Source organism: Geotrypetes seraphini, chromosome 3, assembly GCF_902459505.1.
Source record: "Geotrypetes seraphini chromosome 3, aGeoSer1.1, whole genome shotgun sequence".
In the NCBI taxonomy this organism is placed as follows: Eukaryota; Metazoa; Chordata; class Amphibia; order Gymnophiona; family Dermophiidae; genus Geotrypetes; species Geotrypetes seraphini.
The window spans coordinates 107,915,835-107,938,596 of record NC_047086.1 but is presented as its reverse complement, the minus strand read 5'-3'; the positions used below and the strand labels follow the sequence as shown (position 1 = coordinate 107,938,596).

Below are 22,762 nucleotides of genomic sequence, written 5' to 3'. Positions count from 1 at the left end.
CAGGGAGGGAAGGAGGTAGGCAGGCAAGCAAGCTGGCTTTGGTACGCCAGAGAGGGAGGCAGGCAGGTTGGCTGGCTTTGGGGATGGGGGTGGGACAAAGTCTGGAAGGCAGTGAGGGGGACATGGGAAGGAGGCACTGGGGGCACTAAGGTCATGAGAAGGGGTACTAAGGACATAGGAAGGAGGCACTGAGGACACAAGAAGGATCCATAAGGACATAGGAAGGAGGCACTGGGGGCACTAAGGACACAGGAAGGAACGCTAATGATATAGGAAGGAGGCACTGGAGGCATTAAGGACACAGGAAGAAACACTAAGGACATAGGAAGGAGGAACTGGGGGCACTAAGGACACAGGAAGGAGGCACTGGGGGGCACTAAGGATATAGGAAGGAAAGAGGGAGGTAATAGAAAGGGACAATTGTTGGGCTTGAGTACAGAAAGAAAGAAATGAAAGAAAGGATACACAGTCAGAAGAAAACGCAACCAGAGTCTCATGAAATCACCAGACAGCAAAGGTAGGAAAAATGATTTTATTTTCAATTTAGTTATCAAAATGCGTCAGTTTTGAGATATTTATATCTGCTGTCTATATTTTGCACTATATTTGTCTATTTTTCTATAGTTACTGAGGTGACATTGCATATTTTAAAGTCATCTGCATTGACATCTTTGAAACCCCCCCCCAATATAAATGATAATTAACATTTTCTCTGTGTATAGTGTGCTTTGTAGTTTTTTAAAATTTTATGGTTACCATTATGAATTAATAAGATATTATGGGGGTAATAATATTAAAAAAAAAGGTCTAAAAAGTGTCCTAAGTGGCTACTTGGACGATCAAAAAGCCTGATCGTCCAAGTACCCATAATCAAAGCTGGTTTTTAGACGTATCTAAAACCAACTTAGGCCTTTCTCCTGCCTCTAGACGCACAGAGAGAAAAGAGGTGTGCTTAGAGGAGGGGAAAGGGCGGGCAGTGGGCGGGAGGTGGGACGACCTACACCTAGGTGTACAACACCTATAACCAAAACAGTTTAGTCGGCACTTAGACCTGTTTGACTTAGACAAAAGAAAACCAGGTCTAAGTGCCGAAAAAGGGGCCGCTGAGCTGATGGCCGCTGGCGCCATCAATTCAGCGGCCCGGCAACCTAACCATCGCGGCAGGAGAGATGCCTCATCTCCCCTACCGCGATGCCATCACTCTTCTACCCGAACTGCCGCGACCCGCAGAAGTTCGGATAGAGGAGTGATGGCATCGCGGTAGGGGAGATGAGGCATCTCTCCTGCCGCGATGCATCACTCCCCCCCAACACAACATCGAGGCAAGAGGGAGCCCAAGCCCTCTTGCCCTGCTGAAGCCGCGACCCCCCGACTCGATCGGGGCAAGAGGGAGCCCAAGCCCTCTTGCCCTGGCCAACCGCGGCACCCCCGATTCGTTCGGGCCTGGAGGGAGCCCAAGCCCTCCTGGCCCAGGCGACTCTCTACCCCCACTCCCCACTAAATTACGGGCAGGAGGGATCCCAGGTTCTCCTGCCCTTGACGAACCCCCCTCCCCCCAACGTCCGCCCCCCCAGAACCCCCGACCGCCCCCCCAGCCGACCCGCAACCCCCCGGCCGACCCCTATGACCACCCCCAACCCCATTCCCCATACCTTTTTTTTCATTGGCCGGACAGACGGGTGCCAAACCTGCCTGTCCGGCAGGCAGCCACCGGCAGAATGAGGCCGGATTGGCCCAGCCGTACCAAAGCCCCGCCTACTGGTGGGGCCTAAGGTGCCTGGGCCAATCAGAATAGGCCCGGAGCCTTAGGCCCCTCCTGTGGGAGGGGCCTTAGGCACATGGGCCCAACCCGGGCCCTGTGCGGGTCGGCTGGGGGGGTGGTCGGGGGCAGGAGGGCCTGGGATCCCTCCTGCCCGTAATTTAGTGGGGGGGGGGGTAAAGAGTCACTTGGGCCAGGAGGGCTTGGGCTCCCTCCTGGCCCGAACGAGTCGGGGGTGCCGCAGTTGAGCGGGGCAAGAGGGCTTGGGCTCCCTCTTGCCCCGATTGAGTCGGGGGGTCGCGGCTTCAGCAGGGCTAGAGGGCTTGGGCTCCTTCTTGCCCCGATGTTGTTGTTGGGGGGGGGGGTTGGTGGTTTGACATGGCAGGAGGGCTTGGGCACCCGTGTGTGTGTGGGGGGGTGGGGGATTCTGTAACCAGTGTTGTTTTTGACAGACACCGGTTACAGAATCCAGCTTTTAGGCGAAGGACTGGCTCCTCCTTCGCCTAAAAGCTCTTCTGTTGGACGTTTGGGGCTTAGGCATTTTTTTCTTTCATTATGGCTAAAAAGTGTAGACATGCTGTGGATGTACTTTTAGACGTAGTGGAGATTGAGCGTTTAGGCAGAGGTAGGCCATAATCAAAACATGGACGTTTGTTTTGGTTATGGACACTTTCCCTGCTTCTGGGTTGAATGTTTAGGGACTTAGGCCAAAAGGGGACTTGGACGCTTTTTTTGATTATGCCCCTCTAAGTGTACATGAAAAATGAATGGAAGAAATTGGAGGTGGGATTGGGGCGGGGCTAGGGTGGGACTGACAATTAATAGATGTCCCCTATTGATGAAAAAAAAAATGGTCACGTTACCTAAACACTGTGTGACCTGGTCAAATCATGTTTTGTATTTGTGGATTGCTCTATTCCACACACTTTATTTTAACTTAATTTGTTAAATTTTCCTTTAAGGTATATCATGTTATGTGGCTTTGTTTTGTGAGTACTGACTTATCTCATATGAACCTCCTGGTATAGTATACCCCATATCCTAGTTATAATTCTGTTTTGTTTTGATATTTTATTGTATTACAGCTTTTTAAATTCAATTTTATTATTTTTATTATGTGTGTTTCAGAACTCCTGATGTAGGTTCACTTGCCAAAACACAGCCCGTGTTGAGTCCTATGTTTGGATGATACTTTTTTATATAAAAACTTTACTGGTTGCTATTAAAGTGTGGTTTGTTTGAAGGCCTGGCTCCCTCTGCTTTTTCTTTTGTACTCCCAATGCTTAACAACTGCTATATCATTCCGCATAGCATTCCCACCCTCACAAAACTACCTCCAGCAACTACCATGCCACCTCACCTTTGGATGTGGGGCAGTTACCAGGGAGATCAGTTACAGGGCTAGTATTTGAGGCACTTGTTGGGGAGGGGATATTTTTGGGGCAGTTAGTGCAGTGGTAGATTTTTTTTTTTTTGGGGGGGGTGGAGGGGACATAAGGCAGTTTGTGTGAAAGTGATAACATTGCAGGAAATACCAGTCTGTAATGTTTTGGACAGGTTTCAGGGGCACTTCTTGGAGAGTGAGGTAGTTGTGAGGAGGAAATTCAGTGGGTGATGTAGTTGTTTTGGGGACAGCAGCAGTTTCTAGGTGCTGGGATAGTTGTAAAGTGTTAAGTGTTTAGGTGTAGGGCAGTTTGTACAAGACATTATTTTTATAGGGTGGGGTAGTTTGGAGGGTTTAGGAGAGTAAACAATAGGAAGATACAGTCTGAAAGGAGAATTCCTTAACTGCTACACTTCACTGCAGCAACTTTAGCTTCTTTCCCTCAAAGAGACCTCTAAAAGATTTTGAAAGAAAGAAAGTATTGAGCAATTTCGGTAGAAGGCTTATTTACAACTGTTATGGGACACATTTATATATATATTTTTGAATTATTTCTTTTTACCAGTTTTTTCAATATGCCAAGTTTCATCTCATTCTGTTAACTTTTTTTTATAGACATGTTCAACCACCTTTGCTTAATTCTTTAGGACTTCTGTTGTGTAGGAAAGAAGGAAAACACACACACCATTTCTGACCTCACCACAAATATGTTTCAGTTCAGTGATTCATGTTCTGGGGAAAATAAGAGTTCAGTAATATGCTCTGTAACCTCTCTTGCATTTTGAAGGATATTTACATTTTAATAAGGCTATAAAAGTAAAATTTTATGATACCACATATCGATGTGCAGAATGAAGATGAAGTAGTTATTAAAGTAACATTTCCTATATCATAAGCCATCTTTCCCCTAGCAAATTGTACGGAAAAAATGCACCCTATCTATTTTTATAAAATGAAAGAAATAACTAAAGGGAACTATGGACTTTGGCACCATACTTTATTGATAGACATGTATAATAAATGTGTTTTATAATATGGGAGAAAGCACCTGTCTGGTCAGCATAAGATTTTGTGTTGTTTCTATAGTTTACCCTCATTTTGGCAGGGTAAAAAAGCCCATACTGGGCACACAGGGCTTTAAGTTGAAATCTCAGGCCTAGGAAAATTTTCCTACATTTGGCAGTGGCAGGAGAGAGGTCAGGTACAAAAAACAATTTCTTACCCTGGAACTGCGAGGTAGCTTTGGCTCTGGCTGCCTGTAAAATTTGCAGAGCCTGAGTGTAATGTAGGACCTTGAAGATTAATGGTTTGGGAGAGGTGGCAGATTGAGAGAGCTTAGTCGGGATGCGACTCACCCTCATGATTTCGACTTGGGGGAAAATTGAAGATGGAGGAAGTCCGGTATGAAATTCACCCAAAAAGAGATAGGATCCATACCTTCTGTAGTTTCAGGTAAACCTAGGATTTTTACGACACATTCTATTATTCATGTCTTCGAGCTCTATTAGTAGAAGATCAATTTTGTGCAGCTTACGCTGGAACTCCACATGGAGCTCATCATGTGCCAAAGTAAGCTTTTCCAGAAGCTCAATTGAGTAAGTTGGTTAGACATATTGGATTTCTTCCAGTTCTCTGTCATGTGTGTGTATTTATTTCTTCCAGTCGTGTGTCTATCTGTGTCTGGGTTATCTGTGTGTGTGTCTGACAGTGGATATAGGCAGTCTGGAGTTGTTTTCAAACATTCCACTAATTTGGAAAGATGATGGAAATCAAGTGATACTTGCTTATTGCACAAACTCTGGATGAGATCAGTTCTGTCTATGTTTTTTGATGGCATATGAAATTTTAACTCAGTCACTTATCTGAACTCCTGTTATCTTACCTTGTCTATGTTCCATCTCCGCTTAACCCCTTTGCTATTAAGATATTTCAAGGTATGCATTTATATCACAGTTTGCTACTTACCCCCTCTTCTATTAAACTGTGGTAGCAGTTTGTAGCGCAGAGAGCCGCGCTGAATGGCCCGCGCTGCTCTTAACATTCATAGGAATTCTATGAGCATCAGGAGCAGTGCGGGCCATTCAGCGTGGCTCTCTGCGCTACAAACTGCTAGCACAGTTTAATAGAAGAGGGTCTTAGTGTTATTTGAATATTTTACTGCTGTAATTGTTTTTGTCTATGCCCCAATTAAATGGCACCTGTAAAAAAATATCAGCGCCAAGCACTATTCTATAAATGATGCCCAAAGTTAAGCATCGTTTAAATAATAGAATTTAGCATCAAAATGTGCTCCTAAATTAGGTGTGGATCATCCCTTATTTTATAACTGTGCAAGTAAATTGCATGAATACCCATGATCCACCTATGACCTTCCCATCACCATGCCAAACATAGAAAGTTCCTTCTCACACAAACAAACAAGCAAAAAAACCACAGCAAAGGCAACCTCTGGGTTCTAAAAGATTTATTATTCCAATAACAAACTCTTCTTCTGGTAAAGGACTCGATACGTCCATGTTTTGGCCTAAAAGGCCTGCATCAGGAGTCTACAATACATAAAACGGAAATACTGCAAAACCTTGGATTGTGAGTAACTTGGTGTACGACGAGCAAAAAGTTTTATTAAATTTTAACTTGATAAACGAGCAATGTCTTGCATTACAAGTATAGTACACATACGCCTGTCACGTCATCACAACTGAGCCGATGGTTCTCTAACACTGTGGAATTTTACTTAATCCAAGTGTAGTGACTGTTCTATAGTACTGTAACTGTACTGCAACAATAGCCCCTATGAAGAAGAAGGTTGAAAAGGAAAGTGGTAAGAGGAAGGAGATGATTAAGGTGGTTTATGAGTGGTCAACATCACAAGATGTTATAACAAGTCTACCTTGATGATTTGCACAATATTAAAGAAGGAAGAAAAAGTAAGGAGGTTAGATGCAGCGAAAAGAGTCACGAGAGTATCAAAGCAATGGCCACAAGTTCTGGAAGATGTAGAAAAGTTGCTTCTCATATGGATAAACAAGAAGCAACTCGCAGGTGATACTGTGACTAAGAACTTTATCTGTGAGAAGGCAAAGGCCTTGTACGCCACCTCATAAGTAAACTGCCAGGTACATTGATAGAAAACCAAGAAGGCTTCAAGGTGAGCAGGGGTGGTTTGATAACTTTAAGAAGAGAAGTGACATCTATACTTGTGAGGCATGTAGAGGCTGCGAGTTCAGATGCTAAGGCAGCTGAGACATTTACAGCTGAGTTCCAGAAGCTCATGGTTTCCGAGTGTTACCTGCCACAGCAAGTTTAACTGTGATGAGATGGGGCTTTTTTGGAAAAAGATGCTAAGGAGGAACTACATTACAGCAGAAGAAAATGCAATGCCCGGTCACAAGTCCATGAAAGACCGTCTCACCCTCTTGTTATGGACTAATGCAAGCAAGGATTTCAAAGTCAAGCCCCTGCTCATGTATCATTCTGAGAATCCATGAGCCTTCAAGAAATGCAAGGTGCAGAAGAGCCAGTTAAACAAGGCTTGGGTCAGTTGTATTTTGTTCGTTGAGTGGATCAACGAGGTCTTCGGTCCTGCAGTGAAGAAATGCCTATTAGAAAATAATCTGCCACTCAGAGTCTTGCTGATTATGGATAATGCTCCTGCTCATCATCCATGCCTTGAGGACGACTTACTGGAGGAATTCAAGTTCATTAAGGTCAAGTTCCTTCCTCCCAACATGACTCCACTACTCCAGTCCATGGACCAGCAGGATACTTTGAACTTTAAAAAGCTTTACACCAAAGCACTATTTCAGTGATGCTTCAAAGTAACCGATGGAACAAACCTTACCCTCCAAGAGTTTTGGATGGGGTCACCAAGAAAACACTCAATTTTGCTTGGAGAAAACTCTGGTCTGATTGCGTTCATGGATATCACTTAGAGGGGTTTGCTCATGAACAGGAGCCACCAGTTGTCAATGAAATTGTGTCCTTGGGGAAGACCATGGGACTTGAGATGAATGAGGATGACATCCAAGAGCTAGTGGAAGAACATGGCAGGAGCTGACCACAGATAAAGTGATGGATCTGCATCGCATGCAACAGCAAGAGATTATGGAGGAGATCTCGTCTGAGGAGGAAGAGGAGAAATAGATGGGGGAATCTCTCACTTCAAATAAGATTAGGAAGATGTTTAAAATGTAGGGAAATGTGCAAAATTTTATAGAAAAGCACCACCCAGTGTGAGTGATGAATCTGTTTAACGACAATGCAATGTCACATTTCTGAAAAATCCTCAAAAGGAGGCAAAAGCAACTGACATTTGGTTCCTTGTTAAAGTTGCACAAAAAGAAAAAGATTTCAGTAAGCCAACAGATACTACTACAGTGGTACCTTGGATTACGAGCATAATCCGTTCCAGGAGCATGCTCGTAATCCAAAATGCTCGTTTATCAAAGCGAGTTTCCCCATAGGAAATAATGGAAACTCGCTTTGATACATCCCCCCCCCCCACGAGAACTGGCATTGCTCCCCCTGAAGGCCCCCCTGCGATCCGGCACCCCCCCCCCCCCGCAATCCGGCACCCTCTCCCCGCGATCCAGCACCCCCCCCCGATGCAATCGGGCACCCCCCCCCGCTGCGTTCTGAATGTGAACTCACAGGCCTTGAGCATGCGCAGATGCTCAAGGCCCAGCAGAAGAGGAGGATGATCTTCGGGCACCGGCACCAAGCACAGGACATGCCAGTGCCGGTGCCCAGATGACTGTAAGAAGCGGCGGGGGGGGGGGGTGCCCGATCGTGTCGGAGTGGGTGCCGGATCGCGTCGGGGGGGGGGGTGCTGGATCGCAGGGGGGAGGGTGCCGGATTGCGGGGGGGGGGGAGCGCTCGTAAATTGAGTCACCGTCTTAGAATACATTCTCTATCCAAACTATTAGATTTATCATCCCTGAATACATTAATCCATTCTTTGGTAATTTCTACTGCTTGAAAAGGACAAAACCCCTTCTATAACTGAACTAGAAATAAAAACCACCAAATATCCCTTACAACCCACTCTCAAACTCCTTGGAGTAACAATAGACAGAGGTTGCACTCTTCAGGTGCAAATCAACAAAATCACACAAAAAGCATTCTTCACCATGCGAAACCTTCGCAAAATCAGAAAATTCTTTGAAAAAGAACAATTCAGACTCATAGTCCAATACCTAGTCCTAAGTCTATTGGATTATTGCAATATCCTCTACCTTTCCTGTCCCACCTACCTAATAAAACAACTACAGACCGTGCAGAACACTGCCCTCAGAATGATCTATTCCCTTGGAAAATTTGACCACATCACCAACGCCTTCCTAGACTCACACTGGCTTCCAATACAAGCCCGCATCCAATTCAAACTATACTGCATGTTATTCAAAACATTAAACGGAACGGCACCCACCCACCTAAACAACCGTCTAAACAGGAACCTCTCAACCAGACAGAGGAGAACCCAATCCCCTTTCTCTTTTTAAAGGAACTAAACGCAAAAAGATGTATGACAACTTACTAGCAACACATGCAGCTAAATTGGAACCCACCATCACCAACCTACTGACAGCTTCAACTGACCTCAAGGCTTTCCGCAAAGAAATCAAGACCCTACTATTCAAGAAATTCACCCAAATGTCCTAATCCCTTCCTTTTCCCCTCTCACCCCCTCTTAGAATCCTCTTATCAAAATTGTTTTAGACCTTACGCCTTTAATTGTATTCCTTTTACTGGAAAAGTCCAGCTATCTTTTTTGTTGTACTAGGTCCAACTTCTTTAATTGTATTTCTCTTCCTGGAAATGTCCAGTTATCTTTCTGATGTAATCCGCTTAGAACTGCAAGGTACAGGCGGAATATAAGCCAGTAATGTAATGTAATGTAATTACTGTAATGCCCTCTATAAGGGCATTACCAAAAAGAAATAAGACGCCTACAGATAGTACAAAATATTGCTATTAAGATAATTTATGGCGCAAAGAAATACGACCATATCTCTCCCCTTTTAATCGATGCTCATTTTGTCCCTCCTTCCTCCACCCGACAACACTTGAGCAGGAGGGACCGGGCCCTGCATCCGCTCTCTTTGAGCCTGCCTCCCTCTTGACCACCGGGGATCGCCGGTAAGCTCCCTGCCTGTGCAGAGTTGATCGGGCTGACTTTGCCCACTCTGCCTCGGATCTCCCAGCGTCGGATTGCCTCAGCCCATTGTGGGCCGTCAAAAGTCTCCCCAGCGTTTCTTCAGGAGGAAGGAGGAAGCCTTCTCCATTTGTCCCTTCTTCCTCCGTCCCTCATCCCAATTCAGAAAAGACCGTTCTAACATACCTACCAGGTCCTAATCCCCTTTCTTACCCCATTCAAACCTCTTACAGGACAGTATCCAGCTGTTTAATATTATCCAGTTTACCTAGATCTCCAGCTGGTCTGATTTTTACCCTACCTATTGTATTGTAAATGTCACTTATTATTCCTACATGTTACTATCTTGCTGCCAAGTTGAATCTCCAGCTGTTCTGATCCCTACCCTACCTATTGTTGATCATCCAGTTCATAATCTAGCTGACTACCCAGTTCACTATCCAGCCGATTATCCAGTTTAGATATCATAGTTCACCCACCGTCAAGGATCGGGCTCCATGCCATCCCTCTTCCTCTTCTGACTCAAAACTGCTCAGCTCTTTCCCTGATCAAGCTCTCAAAAAAAAAACAAAAACATTTGATGCTTAAGGTTCACCTTCCCTCTTGTATCTCCTGCCTCTACTAGATACCATCTTACACTCCCGCCTTAAACCTTCTCAAAGGTTAAATTAGCCCCAAACTCTTCCCAGTACTGACACCGAGCCCTCCTCTCTCTGAAACTCCCACACGCGAACCCAAACCAGCACTACCTCCCAGCCCCCCAAAGACTCCCAACTCTCATCATGAAGCCACCTTCATGGCTCTTTCTCCTCCTACTCTGCTCTTCTCCCTACACCACCCCCTGCTTGAAACCTCCTTCTCCCAACTTTCACGACCTCTCAATTGACTCTAACATCTGCCCTGGCCTCAGAATCTCCACGTTATTACGCACCAGAAACCATCCCTCCAAAAAAAACCCTCGAAGAGTCAACCACGCATCTTTAAAGCCTGTTCCCCCTGCCAATCTCCCCAACCTTACTTCTTGACTCGCTCACCGCAGTCCCAACACTCTATTGCAACGCCAGATCCGCTTGCAACAAGATTCAAATCCTGAAGGATCTACTCGAGGATTCTGACCCGGGATTCCTATGCATTACGGAAACATGGACCAATAGCTAATATTCCTTTTCTGGCAAAATTGACAGAAAAGGTAGTTTTCAATCAAATTTCAGATTTTGTGGAAAAAACTAATGTGTTGCATCCTAACCAAACGGGTTTTAGACATCACCATAGTACCGAACTTTCATTGATTGGTATGACCATGACCACCTCTATTCAATACTTTCTAGATCACCACCAATCAACTCTGTTAATCTCTATTGATCTTTCTGCGGTTTTCGATACGATCGATCACCAACTTCTTCTTGACAGACTTCAATCCATTGGCATTACAGACCAAGTTCTTTCTTGGTTTGAATCTTATCTAACAGATCGTACTTCTACTGTTTTTTTCAAAGACGCAACATCAAAATCTTCATTAACTACTCATGGGGTTCCTCAAGGGTCTATCCTCTCTCCTTTATTATTCAATATTTTTCTTGCCCCTTTAATCACCTTATGTCAATCTGTGGGTTTTCAGGTTTATGCATATGCAGACGATATCCAGCTCCTGCATTCAATAGATACTAATAAAATGTCTGATATCCTAGAGATTAGTGAGAAGCTTGATCTAGTTTATCACTGGCTGAACACGAACAGATTGGCACTTAACATTAAAAAAACTAGTGTTATGCTATTCCCTTGGAAAGAAAGTTTTACTCTCATCGCTCCTATTACTATAAAAAATGTCCCCCTACAATCAGTTAATAATATAAAAATTTTAGGGGTGACTTTTGACAACAAATTGAATTTTCATGATCACATCAGTAATATTATTAAAACTACCTTCTATAGATTACATAAAATTCGATCAATTTCAAAATTCCTATGTCCAAAATCATTAAATATTCTTATTTACTCTTTGGTGATTTCTAAAATAGACTATTACAATGCACTCTTTAAGGGAATATCATTGAATGAAATTAAACGTCTTCAAATTATTCAAAATGTTTCCATTAAACTTATAACCAAATCTAGAAAGTTTGATCATGTTACACCTTTTTTTAAAAATGCGCATTGGCTTCCAGTTATTCATCGGATAACATATAAACTTTGCTTGCTCACCTTTAAATCTCTTCTCAATAAAACTCCAGCATTTATATATAAATTATTAATTCCATACTATCCAAACAGAGCTTTAAGATCTAATGAACAAAATTTACTAACTATTCCTTCGCTTAAGATTATCAATACAGACTATCCCGAAGTGATCAAGATGGCCGCTGAATCTCTAAGCTGAGCGTCACGCGTTTGGTGAGCTCTTCACTTACTTTTGGATTCCTCGTTGAATAGTCTACAGGATGCCCAAACGGAGGGGTTGGAGCACAGCTGGGCCTCGCGGAGCTCCGTCGGACCCGGTTTGGGCAATATCGAGGAGCTGTTCCGCCGCATGCAGGGCTCCCTACAGTCGGAGGCGCTCCCGCTAGAGACGCCCCGAATGGGCAGAACGGAGGCGATCTCTCAGGGACTTGAGACCACGCTAAGCCCCGACACAAGGGCTCCACCCCCACGCCCTCAGGTTACCAGCTCCCCGTGGGCAGGGGAACTCTCCAAAGAGGGAGTATGTTCTGCCCTGGATGCCGTTGTCAATCATGGAGGGAGCAGGGATCCAGACTCTCTACATTTTCAAGAGAGTCTGTTTGAAGAAACAGAGGAGTCGACAGCAGAGGGAAGCGGACAGATCCAGGAGAGTGCTCAACAGGCAGTTTCACCAGAGAGAGAAGAGTCTGCAGCCTATTCTTTTCATCTTCAGAGACCCCATGAGGTAACACTTGAAACTATCTGGGACCTGGTTGCCAATATTCCTAATTTGTTAAAACCTCAATTAAATCAAATAGAAGGAAAAATAAAACATCATGATAAAGAAATACAAGAAGTAAAACAGGAAACAACAGAGCTTAGAAAAGAGATTGTCAGCATTAACCAGGAGTCATTTAAGTCCAAACAAATTTATGAAACATTAATTAAGGATAATACCAATCTTAGAAGAAAATTAGAATCCTTGGAAAACTTTTCCTGTGGAAATAATTTAAGATTGGTAAATTTTCCTAAGGTCTTAATGATTACACCTCGGGAGATGCTGAAAAGATATATGATGGAAATTTTGGGTTTGTCTGAAAATATGATACCACCATTTACACAAGTTTACTATCTTCCTATTAATCAACGGAAACAACAGCAGGAGGTTGAACAGGAAAATTTGGATGTGTACACCATATTGGAATCTTCGAATACTGAAAAGGCAGTCCCAGCAACCCTATTATTAACTGTGACATTGGCCCCGGACAAAAACTGGTTACTGAGACTTTTCTTTAAAAATAAAATGAAAACATTCTTAGGAATGCAGATACAAATGTATCCTGATCTTGCCAGAGAAACCCAGAGGCGTCGTAAAGAATTTCTATTATTAAAGCCAGGGGTGTTGGCCCTAGGGGCAACTTTTTATTTACGTCACCCATGCAAATGCATAGTGTATTATTCTTCTCAGAAATTTGTCTTCTTTGATCCTTCACAGCTGGTGACCTTCCTGTCGCTGTCTCGCTTGGATAAAGAAAGGGACGATAAGATCTAGCCCGAGATGGGAAGATATTAGGGAACTTTGAGCTCAGCTTAGATTAATCTTAGCATTTTTTGTTCCTTTTTCTTAACTTTGACTGTCCCTTGTACATCTTGATCCTCAATGTGGACTTGAGTTAAAAATTTAAGTAACACAATGGAGTTTTCCTTTGTTTTCTTTCTGAAAATATGGATATGTATTATTTATTTGCTTCTTTGTTTTTTGGACTTTAATATGATGATCATGGTTATGTATCCCTAAACTTAAATTTTTGCTTTCTGTACAAGTTTATACTTGATAATTAATTATAAAATGATAAATAAATAATAATTAAAAAAAAGATTATCAATACAAGACGGCAGTTTATTTTTTCGGTAACCGCTTCACAGACTTGGAACGCCCTTCCAATTTATTTACGAAAGGAGCATGATCTGGAAAAATTCAAAAGTAATCTAAAAACATTTCTTTTTAAAGATGCCTTTGGTATTTAATCTTATAACCCTTAGGCCAATGATTTTACTGTATTATATTATGCTTTGATTTGTTTCCCTCGTGTACTTTTCCTGTTTTGTTCTGCTTTTCTATATTGAATTGTATTTCGCATCCCCTTTTTTACCTTATGTTATGAATATGATGAGCTAATCTTTAACCCTATGTTATTGTTTAAAGTTTGTATTGTATTGTTTCCCACTGAATGTATTTTAAATTGTTCATCGCTTAGAATTATGATTAAGCGATTAATCAAAAGAATCATTAAACTTGAAACTTGAAGATGACATATTTACACAAAATGAACTCTGCTCCCACGGTTACCAAGATCTCTTCTCCCCCAGAACTAACCGAAAAGGAGGAGGCCTGGCACTACTTTACAAATCATTCTTCGATGTCCAGATCATCGAAAAGAGAAGCCACATCTCTCTAGAACAGTGGTTCCCAACCCTGTCCTGGAGGAACACCAGGCCAATTGGGTTTTCAGGCTAGCCCTAATGAATATGCATGAAGCAAATTTGCATGCCTATCATTTCCATCATATGCAAATCTCTCTCATGCATATTCATTAGGGCTAGCCTGAAAACCCGATTGGCCTGGTGTTCCTCCAGGACAGGGTTGGGAATCACTGTTCTAGAATACATGCTTGCTTCATTCAATGACGAACTCCAACCTCACCCACTGGGTATCCTACTTCTATATCACCCACCCACCCCTTGGAACAAATCTTCTGATCTCGTTCTCGACACCATCTCAAAAGCCTTCCTCAAATTCCAAAGATTATTGATCATTGGGGACATCAATCTCCACCTCGACGACAACACCAGCAAGGATACGAATGAACTGAAAAGCTTCCTCACCTCTCTTGGTTTCCCCCCCCCCCCCTACACCATCCCCAACCCACGAAAAGGGACACACTCTAGATCTCATTAGTTTCCTGGATCTTACCGCCTACAAAACCTCAGCTGATGACACTCGCTGGGAACATGTCCCCTGGTCCGACCACTTCCTTGGGACCTTCTGTCTCCCCATTTTCATGTCGCATCTTGGGGCTCCACCCCACCCCTCTAATTCCATTACCTTTTGCAAAAAAATGTCAAGCGACCTGTTCTGGACTGAATTTCTCAAACAATTCTCCTCTGCCCCTAAGCCTGCAGATTCAGAAACCGACTGGCACAACTGGATCGCCCTCTCCGAGTACACCTACCACTCCCTTGCCCCCGTTCTACCAAATCCATCTCCTACCCTCGCAAAGCCCCTTGGTACCTCCCATATCACAGAGAACTAAAGCAGAAATGCCGAGCCCTGGAGCACAAATGGAAAAAAATCTAACTCCCCTATAGATAGACAGTCCTGGAGAGCCAATATTAAGTCCTACAATTCAGCACTAAAAAAAGCAAGGAAGAACTTCTACGGTGATAAAATCTCCAGATCCAACAACCAGAATAGTCAGAGTAGTACTCTTTGCAACATCTGGCGTTCCCTAACTTCCAAAAAAGACTCCACCTCTCTCCCCTCCTCTCCCTCAGCCGAAGTCCTAGCAAAATTCTACCTTACGATGCTCCTTCCCACCTGCAGTCTCCTACAACTCCCTGGTGCTCACTGACTCCAACCCTACTCTAACGGTCTCTAGCCCTATCCCAGCCGACAGATCCTGGACTGCCTTTGAGCACGTATCCGATTCCCTCATCCTTAAACTCTGCCTCAAATTGAAATCTTGCAATTGCTCTTTAGACCCTTTCCCCTCCTACCTCTAAGAAGAAATACTCACTCAGGCCATCTCTTCCATTACCAAACCCTACATTCAGGCCTTTTCTCCCCAGAAATGGGCCATATCGCTTTAACCCCTCTACTGAAAAAACTAGACCTCGACCTTTCCACACCATCCAGCTATCGCCCAATAGCAAATATCCCTCTCCTAACCAAGATGCTCGAATCCATCATATCGACCCAACTCTCATCTTATCTTGAGAGATTCTCCATTCTCCTACCTTACCAATTTGGCTTTCGTCCCAACTTCAGCACCGAATCCCTATTGACCTCCCTAATTTCTAAGGTTCAACATCTTTACTCTCGCAACAAGTTTGCCATCCTCCTGCAATTCGACCTCTCTGCTGCTTTCGACGTTGTCCACCACGATATTCTAATTTACCAACTCTCCGAGATTGGCATCTCCTCAATGGGTTAAAGATTGGCTTAATGGCAGACTTCAGAGGGTGGTAGTTAACGGTACCCGCTCTAAAATGTCGGAGGTGACTAGCGGAGTGCCACAGGGTTCGGTCCTGGGCCCACTCCTCTTCAACATATTCATTGGAGATCTGACTCAAGGGCTTCAAGGCAAAGTAACCTTATTCGCTGATGACGCCAAACTATGCAATATAGTAGACAGCCATAATCTACAAGATGCTATGGAGCAAGACCTGCGTACTTTAGAAAGTTGGTCCTTAATGTGGCAGCTGGGCTTTAACGCCAAGAAATGTAAGGTCATGCATCTCGGTAACGGAAATCCTTGCAGAACTTACACCCTGAATGGAGAAACTTTAACCAGGACTACGGCAGAACGAGACTTAGGAGTAATCATCAGTGCTGACATGAAAGCAGCCACTCAAGTGGAGAAGGCTTCATCTAAAGCACGGCAGATGATAGGTTGTATCAAGAGAAGCTTCGTCAACAGGAAACCTGAAGTCATGATGCCATTGTACAGAGCCATGGTGAGACCTCATCTGGAGTACTGTGTGCAATTCTGGAGGCCACATTACCGTAAGGATGTGCTCAGAATTGAGTCGGTTCAGCGGATGGCCACCAGGATGATCTCGGGGCTAAAGGGACTCCCGTACGAGGAAAGACTGAGCAAATTGCAGCTCTACACTCTTGAAGAGCGTAGGGAGAGGGGAGACATGATTGAGACATTTAAGTACATCACGGGACGGGTCGAGGTGGAAGAGGATATCTTTCTTCTCAGGGGACCCTCGACCACAAGAGGACATCCGCTCAAACTCAGGGGAGGGAAGTTTCGTGGAGACGCAAGGAAGTACTTCTTCACGGAGAGAGTGATCGAGCATTGGAACAAGCTTCCAGTGCAGGTGGTCGAGGCACGCAGCATCCCAGACTTCAAGAACAAATGGGATACCCATGTGGGATCCCTACGGGGTCATGCCAAGGGATAGGGTCACTAGGACTTAAATGAGCGGGTCAGTAGAGTGACAGTATAATTACAATTATACTTAAGGGGTCAGAAGACTTAAGAGGGTGGGTAAATAGTGTGGGCAGACTTGATGGGCTATATGGCCCTTATCTGCCGTCATCTTTCTATGTTTCTATGTTTCTATGTTTCTACTGTCCTTGAATGGTTCTCAAAATTCCTTCGTTCCCGATCCTACATTGTCAACATGAATGGCACCTCATCCTCCCCCTGGAAACCAATGTGTGGAGTCCTGCAAGGCTCACCTCTATCTCCTATCCTTTTCAACATCTATATGTCCTCTCTAAAACTCCTCCATCTATCACCCCTTGAAATAATTTACACTTAAGCTGATGACATCCTTGTCCTCCTCGAGACAGACTCGAACCTTACTAATCTCTCAGAGAACATATCCTCTTGTATTTCGAACCTCCAATCTTGGGCCCACACCGTCCAAATGAAATTGAATGAATCCAAGACAAAACTACTCTGGCTCGGCCCAAAATCAGCTCAGCTACCCACCTCAATCCCACTGTCCTCCGGCCCCACTCTGCAGCTCGAATTCTCCAGCAAGGTCCTGGGCATCATCATTGACTCTTCATTGTCCTTCAATGACCACCTCAACTCCCTGGTAAAAAAATGCTTTTTCAGCCTACACATGCTGAGGAAAATAAGATCCTGTTTCCAGCAAAAGCATTTTGCCGCTCTCGTCCAATCCATCATCCTCTCTAGACTGGATTATTGCAATTCTATCTTCATAAGCCTAACGAAGAAAAACCTTCACAGACTCCAACGGATTCAGAATGCTGCGACTAAGCTTTATCTTTGCAAAAAGCAAATTTGATCACGTCTCACCACTCCTGTCCAAGCTTCATTGGCTTCCGATAATTTCCAGAATCCACTTCAAATGCATCTTGTCTAACTTTCAAGATCCTCCACGGCATTCTTCCTCCATTTATTCCACTTTCTTGGAACTCCTCAAATCTTAATACCACCAGAACTACCCAAAAGTTGAAACTATCCTTCCCTTCATCAAAAGGCATTTCCCACCCAGGAAAGCTGGGAACTTCCCTCCCCTTCAGATTCACCGAGCTCTGGAACAACCTTACCTCCCCTCTTCGGAACCTGAGTTCTCTCCAACTTTTCCGTAAACATCTGAAAACCTGGCTTTTCTCAAAAATGTAACACTCCCCTCTCTTTTGATATCCTAGTCCTTTGATATCTTAGTCCTCCAAACTCTTTTCTTTCCTCCTATCCTCTTCCTTTCCTCGAAGTTCCTTTTTCATTTCAATTCCTGTAAACCGTGCCAAGCTTAACGACTTGAATGATGCGGTATATAAACCTAAGGTTTAGTTTAGTTTAGCTCATTGGCTGCCTATTGAACATAGAATTAGTTATAAAATTCTACTATTAACCTTTACAACTCATTCACACAGTCAACCAGAGTTTATTGATAGACTCCTTACTCCCTATTATCCCGCTAAATCTCTTCGCTCTGTATCACAAAATCTCCTAGTCGTACCATCTTTAAAACTAATTAATACATTGAGATCCAATAATTTCGCCGTCACTGCACCCGTCCTTTGGAATTCATTGCCTAATCATTTACGAATGGAATCTTCGACAAAGCAATTTAGAGCAAAACTCAAAACATTTTTATTTGAGGATGCTTTTGGATAAAACTGACCTTCTTAGGACTAAATCAACTACAGTCCCTTTCCCTACCTATTGTTTTACCCCTAAGCGTGCTTTATTCAAATATTGTAGTTCAGTCCTCCTTTCCCAATTGTGTGTAGTTAGTATATGTGTTTTTTGTAAACCCCATTGCAAGTTGGCCGGTAGGAGGGATGCCCACTGCCTCCTGCCACCACCCCAGAACCCCCCACACTGTCCGCAGCAGGAGGAATGCCTAATCCCTCCTGCCTCAAACCCCGAAACAACCCCCTGCAGGAGAGATGCTCTCCTTCCCAGTGCATTCTGTGATGCACTAGGAGTGGCCTAATACTCCGACTGGCTAGATACCTAAAACCACACCCATGGAAGTGGCCTTAGGAATCTGGCCAGAGTATTAGGCCACTAACAGTGCATCTCAGAATGCACTGGGAAGCAGGTCTATGACTCCTGTTGGCCCAGGTGCCTAAAGCCCCTCCTATGGGAGGGGTCTTAGGTACCTGGGCCAATCAGGGCCTTAGGCTCCTCCCTAGTGCATTCCTAGGAAGTCAACTAACTAAACCTTGGACTTATATACCAAGTCATCCCTTGAGAAACAAGGCTCGACTTGGTTAACAATGGTTATAGTTAAAATAAAGAATTAACTTCATGGAAACTTATCTGCTTGAAAACACTGAAACAGAGTAGTTTTCAGAAGTTTGAAAAAACTTGAAGGGATAGACAGGCTCTTATTTGAGAAGGTAGGTTGTTCCAAATTGCTGTTAGGGGAAGGAATGAACAATTTTACTGATAGAGCTGGTACCTTTTACAGTGGGAAAAGAAAGTTTAAATAAGTGGATAGTTCTGCATCTTGAAGATCTCAATGAATTTAAAGCTAGAGAGACCAGGATGCACCAGGAAGGGGAAGGCCCATTATGCTGAAGAGGCAGGCATGCTGGTCAAAGGGAGTAGGCAGTCTTGCTGTTAAAGGACTGGGGGGGGAGTGTCCAGGTGGGCTTTTCGGAGTGGGAGTTTGGGGGTGCCAGCAGGAGCGAGTGGGCATACCTCCTGCCGGAGGTTGTTTCGGGGGTTCTGGCAGGAGGGAGTGGGCATCCCTCCTGCTGGCCGACTTGTGTTGGGTTCCCTGCTGTGGCCGCTCAGCTGATCATGGCAGGGAGATTTCCTTGCCGTGATCAGTTTAGCGGCTGCATCTATTTGTAATATAGGCCAGCATTTTGTTGGCCTACATTTCAGACATCTATCGCGGCCCTAGGAAGATACCTAGGATTGCTTAAGCTCATTTAAGACCACTTCTAGGTGAAACCACGCCCACGCCCTGCTTTGAGCGAGCTTAAGCATTCCTAGGCACCTCCCTACAGTGTAGGTGGCCTGCCTCGGGTTATTGTTTTGTATTTTTTAGAAAAAGTGTGTCCCGATTGGCTGGTTAGACAGTGGTAGGATGCCTACTACTGCCTACAATCAGGATACTGTTTACAGAATTTAGCCCAAAGTGCTCCATAGGAAGTCAATTACATTCAAATGGCAAGCCTGTTCCACTCATAGTTTGAGGTCTTTTTCAAAATGGCATCCTTCTATGGTAAATCTTTTCAAAATAGGGTCTTAGCACAGTACGAGATCAAAAACTAAAAGAGAATTTACCCCACAATGCCTTTTGACCATCGATAATTGACAGTGTGACAAAACAAGAAGCTACAGCTCCTGTCAGACTTCAGAGGAGCTCACTCTCCTCCCCACCCTCACATCATTCCTCCCTTTAAAGGCTAGGTTGCTTTTTTGATGGCTTTGCTCCAAACCAGTTTCCACTGAGGTAATAAAATATAGCTTTCCTTTCATCAACCCCTTATGTCATATCAACTGTCAACTGTGTTCTGCTGCAGGCCAGCAGAAAACAAATGAAAACAGTGCTCTATTATACATAAATACAGCAGTCAAGCCTCCTAAACAGATAGTTATTCAAGTATCAAATTTAAAACTGCCAATCAAACAAAATTAATAGTTCAAGAATTTAAGAGCTCTTCTGACCTATGTCTGTTCACAAAAGAAACAGCAGATTCACAGAGCCAGTTTTGTAGGGACAAATATCGGTTTAGGTTTGCTTTTTTTTTGGTGGGAGGCAGGGGGGGGCTGTTGGTTTTTTAATACCATGCCATTTTAAACAGAAGCCTTTACAACACAAAAAAGCAAATAGCAACAAACATGCCAACCACCAAATGAACTCGGATGTCCAGTGACTAAATGTCAGTCCCCTTCTTACTGCAGGCTGCTAAGCTGCCCAGAGTATAACCATAGAAACAGCAAACAAGGAACCATATTAATTCTGAAAAGCGTGACTATACCCACCTGCCAAGGAGCTCTGATAAAACTGGGTTTGAAGGCTGTGACTTGCTAGGAAGCAGCTGACTGCAAAAGTAAGACGTTTTTCCAGTTAGCACATTTGGGTCCTGTTCTGGCTCCCCTGATTTTTTGGTGCTACTTCTTATTTGCATTTCAGGCAATCTTTGAAAACTTGCTTGTTTAATAAATTTTTACTGAAATAGGTTTATGCATTTTTTGTGTGTATGTCACTGATATCATCTACTTTACAATTGTAACCCACAAGGTACTATGGTATATAAATAAAATAGCAATTGTAATTTTTCATACAGGAGCTGCTCGGGTTTTGATATAGGACTGTTCACCTTTTGCAAATACAAGCCCAAAGTGAATTCCAAACACACAAGTTAGGGACTTAAGTTGCACCAGAGTACGCTCAAGGGAACTATGCGCCAAGGAACTGAAAATTAGGCTTCACACACAAAAAAAAATGCAAAAGTAAATACTTTTATTTTTCACACAGTAAATAATAGCATAGAATTTACTTAAACAGATGCATGCACTTTTGCAACAATTGAGAATACATATTTCCAAAAAGCAGATGCAGTGGCCACTTCAGTGCATTAATTTCTCAGTTACAGGAATTTAACTTGCAGCATTCAGATATAATACCTATTTCCCTCTCCTCCAGAGGGTTTATAATCTTAAATTGGTACCTGAGATGATGGAGGGTTGATTTATCACTGCATTTATGTATTTGGATCTAGCTTCCCTGTTCTCAGCCTACTCTTAAAATCATTAGGCTACACTTCCTCTCATTGACTACATCAGTACATAAGTACAGTCCTTCCAGTGAGAGAATCAATAACAATCTTAGGAGTAAGACTTGATTCAGGTCTTACAATAAATTGTCAAGTGGCAACGACTGTACAGATATGTTTTGCACAAATACATTTATTATATCGAGTGAAGCCGATGTTGGCACCCTTTGACTACTGCAACGCCCTATATCTTGGAGTATCTGCAGCCAGAGCATCAAAATATGCTCACATTACACTTTGTCTTCAACAACTGCACTGGCTGCCAGTGGCATTTAAAGTACAATATAAACTTGTGATGACCTGTCATCAATTTTTGGATGGTACGATGCCAAGAGTTTTTCAAGAGTAAGATGACCATTTATCAGCCCAAAAGATCGTTGCGCTCCGAAAATTCTGCTCTGTTAAAGGCCAATGTTAATCCAAAATATGTAGAAACTAGTGCAATGAGCTTTTGTTTCGCTGGAGTGAAATTCTGGAATTCACTGTTAGGGCAATTAAGGAAATGGGCCGACAGAGAAATTTTCAGAAAACTCCTCAAAATACAATTGTTCCGTCAATGCTTTTACCCTGATCAAAGATTAATTGTGAATTTAAATTTTGATATTTTGTCTCTCTTTTGTACTGCTTTCAAGTATTATGTACGTGGATATATTGTAAACAACCTAGGACTTAGATGGTATAGAAATTTTAAAAATAAAAATAAATACTAGTTGCAATTTTTGTGTGTGTGGTAAGAGAGTAGGATGGGGAAGGGTTTATTTGTTTTTTTGGGGTGGTGGTGGAAAACATAACTGTCTGTCCTTGTCCATACCTGAGTGATGGTGGGTGGAATGCATATACAAGGGAAAGGGGATTTGTATACTGCCTTTTTGTGGCTTTGGCATTTCAAAGCAGTGGGCATTGGAGGATTAAATGACTTGCCCAGGGTCACAAGGAGCAGCATTGGAATTTGATCTAATAATCTCTGGGTGCAGATTAATGGTCATCTAATTCCCAACCCTATCCTGGAGGCCTACCAGGCCAATCGGGTTTTTGGGATAGCCCTAATGAATATGCATGATAGAGATTTGCATATAATGGAGGTGACAGGCATGCAAATATGCCCCATGTATATTCATTAGGGCTATCCCAAAAACTCGACTGGTCTGGTGGTTCTCCAGGACAGGGTTGGGAACCACTGATCTAACCCATTATCCTTCTTCCAACAGTGGCCAATCCAGGTCACAAGAATCTGAAAGAATAGCAATATTCCATTCTACCGATTTCAGGGATAAGCAGTGGCTTTCCCCATGTCCA

General features: G+C 43.4%; 1 protein-coding gene across 10 annotated transcripts in view; it reads right to left on the bottom strand.

Annotated features, from left to right (window-relative positions):
- KLHL29 (kelch like family member 29) overlaps nucleotides 1–22,762 on the bottom strand; it is a 775,329-nt gene that overhangs the window by 655,852 nt on the left and 96,715 nt on the right. For 2 of the 10 annotated variants that reach the window (XM_033937822.1, XM_033937819.1), the window contains exon 2: nucleotides 20,673–20,732. The exons of 6 other annotated variants lie outside the window; for them this stretch is intronic. The gene's annotated coding sequence lies outside the window, so the exon portion shown is untranslated. Of the gene's footprint in view, nucleotides 1–20,672; nucleotides 20,733–22,762 lie in introns of those variants that run through there. 2 more of the 10 variants (XM_033937818.1, XM_033937823.1) reach the window with 2 other exon arrangements.